Source organism: Rhea americana, unplaced genomic scaffold (assembly GCF_003343005.1).
Source record: "Rhea americana isolate MKP2758 unplaced genomic scaffold, rheAme1 scaffold_85, whole genome shotgun sequence".
Lineage (NCBI taxonomy): Eukaryota > Metazoa > Chordata > Aves > Rheiformes > Rheidae > Rhea > Rhea americana.
In genome coordinates this window covers 1,596,180-1,598,923 of record NW_028187034.1, presented here as the reverse complement: position 1 = coordinate 1,598,923, position 2,744 = coordinate 1,596,180, and positions in this window count along the sequence as shown.

Here is a 2,744-nt window from a genome sequence, read left to right as displayed (position 1 = left end):
CCGCAGTGGCGGCAATGGGGCACCGTCACGCTTTCTCCTCCCCCCCCGGCAGCTGAGTCACGGCCCCCGCGACCTGCGTGGGTTTGGCACCCACGCGGCGGAGTGAGTGCCCCGCAGGCGGGCGCCCATGGGCCCCGCTTCGCCCGCTGTCTGCCCTTCTTCYGCCGGCAGCTGCGCCCCCAGCGCCTGCCTCCGGCACCCCTGCTCCAGGGCCAAGGGTGCCCATGATGGGGAAGGGCAACTGCGATGCCTCGCCGGGGAGCGGGGCAGGACCCGCTGCTCCCTCTCGCAAGAGCTGAGGGTGCTGGGCAAGACCCACCTGTCCCCATCTCCCCCCCCTGTAGCTGGAGGATGCCGAAGAGGGGTCACCCCTGCCCCCCGGCGCAAACCCCAACTGCCCCAAGCCACCTTGGCTGCACACGTCCRCTGCCAGGCTGCGCCAGAGCCCGTCTCGTTTCCAGCCGCAGCATCCTCAGGCAAAGCTAGCTGCTTGCTTTCKTTCTTTTCTTCTTCCCATCATTTTCAACCCCAGAGCAGGGAAAACAGCCTTGACTTGCTCCTCGCTCCACTGAGCCATCCCCTTCTGCTGCCTGCCACCTGCCTCCTCCAAAATCCCCTCTTGGCTGCCCCCAGCCTGACACCCCTCACAGCCCCTGGAGATCGCAGAGACCTGCTGAAAGGCAAAGGGGGGACATGAAAAGCAGCCACGGTTGTTGCCTACAGCCAGGTCCTCCGCTGCACCAGCAGCCCCCCACAGCACCGGGGACACCTGGGGAAGGGTATGCGAGGCAGAAGGGAGGGAAACCCACTCAGGAGATGACTCGTTCAGGATGACTGGCCACAGGGTCCCCTGTCCTCTTCTATCCCCCTGTATGGCGAGGGCTGGGCATCTGCCAGAGGGTCACGCTCCTTCCCTCCCAGGTGTTGTTCTAGCCCAGGCATTTCTTGCCTTCCCYCCACCCCTAGGAAAGGTGGCTCTGGAAATAAGGTTCAGGGCTTTGCTCCTGAGCTTTCCTCCTCCACAGCTTGGTTTCTSCATCAAACAGCAGCAACGAGGCCTGGCACTGGGAAAGCTTTGAACTCAGCTGCACTGCACCCTGCATTGCACCTGCATGTTCTCCTGCAGCAGGTGGGGATGAGTTTTGGACTGGGTGGTTGGCCTTGCTGCTGGGAGRTGGCAAGGGTGTCCCTTGGAGGAGGAGGTCGGGATGGGAGAGTGAGACCTGGGCTCTGCTTATCCCCCAGCAGCTCCTGCTAAACGGCCAGTGTCCTCCCCCCGGGGCTCAGCTCCATATCCCTGCAGGGAAAGCCCTCTCGGAAAGGAGGAAGGAGAAGCAGGGCCTGTGCTGAGCACCGGGGACTGCTGGCCTTTGATGGTGCTCAGCACCACCTCGTTGGGGCTGCTGTAGGAGACCGTTTGCACATCTGCAGCCACAGCGGTGGTCTCTCATGCCCCCCCATGCCCCCATCTCCTCCTCACTCTCCTCGCACGCCATGGAGCCGCGCTCCGGGGCTGCAGGAACAGGCGGGAGGAATTCCTGGCCGGGCTTCAGAGGAGACGCCTGCACAGGCAGTGGCGGCTGCCGCGTGCACATGTCGGGGCCGCGGCGGATTCCAGCTCCCCGCAGCACCTGCGGGAAAAGGGCCCAGCTGGGCCCGCACCCGGGCGAGTGGCCAAGGACGGGGCTCCCCCAGCATCCCTCTCCGAGCCTGCGCAGCGAGGCCAAGCCAGGGGCTGGAGAAGTTTCCCAGGAGAGAGAGCTCTAAAGGGCCTGGGAGGATCTTTCCAGCCGGCCAGAGTCTTCTTGGACATCTGGAAGAGATTAGAAAGCAAACGTGCCGTGGTGCTTCTTGGTGGCTGACGCACCTGTTTTTCCAAACCCGTGGTGCTAGACGTGCCAGAGGCAGGTCTCGAGGGGCAGGGGGGACCTCAGGGCTGCCGCGGGCCCAGCTATGAATGCTCATCCCCCAAAACATCCCAGCAGCAAAAGGGTTTGGGGGGAAAGGGGCTGCACGGACTCCCAAAGTGCCCTGCTGRGGGGGGCAAGGGCCTGTTGCTGGGCTGGGAGCTGAAGCAGCAGGCAGCCACAGCGGGGATGTCGCCCCCTTCTCTTATCCCTGCTCTCTATCAGGGTCAGGCACTGATGAAGAGGAGGAAGGTGTGGGACAGATTTAGAAGATTTTTCAACCTGACAGCCATGTGCCTCTGCACCACCCTCCCCACGGGAACGGTGCCCCGAAGCACCTGCGGTGACGGAGTGGGAGAGGAGATAAAGCCGAAACGGGGAAGGAGCTGCGGTCCCAGCACCGAGCGGATGTTGCACGACCAGCCGTAAGGCTAAAGGCCATGACGTTGCTGCCTCGCAGCTCCCAGAAGGAGAAGAGGAGGACGTGGGCTCGGCTCTGCTCGGGACCAGGAGGCAGGCGTTTGGAGCTGGGCTCTTTTCTGTCTCCAAGGCTTTTTACGTGGCCTCGGGCAAGCGAGTCACCAAGGCTGGCATTCCCCAAAGCCTCCCAACAGGTTGTGCTTGCAGCWGGAGCCTGTCTGTGGCTGAGCATCACCCAGGCTGGCCGGAGGGGCGGTTTTGTCTGCATGGCTTCCGCACCCCGGGCTAAAAGGTGTCTGGGAACTGGATTGGGCTTCAAATGACGGAAGCACAGAGGACTTCAGAGAAACGTGGCGTTCTCCGCTCTGCACCTCCACAGACCCGTCCAGGAGGACTCACGCCAGGACTGCCGCGAGT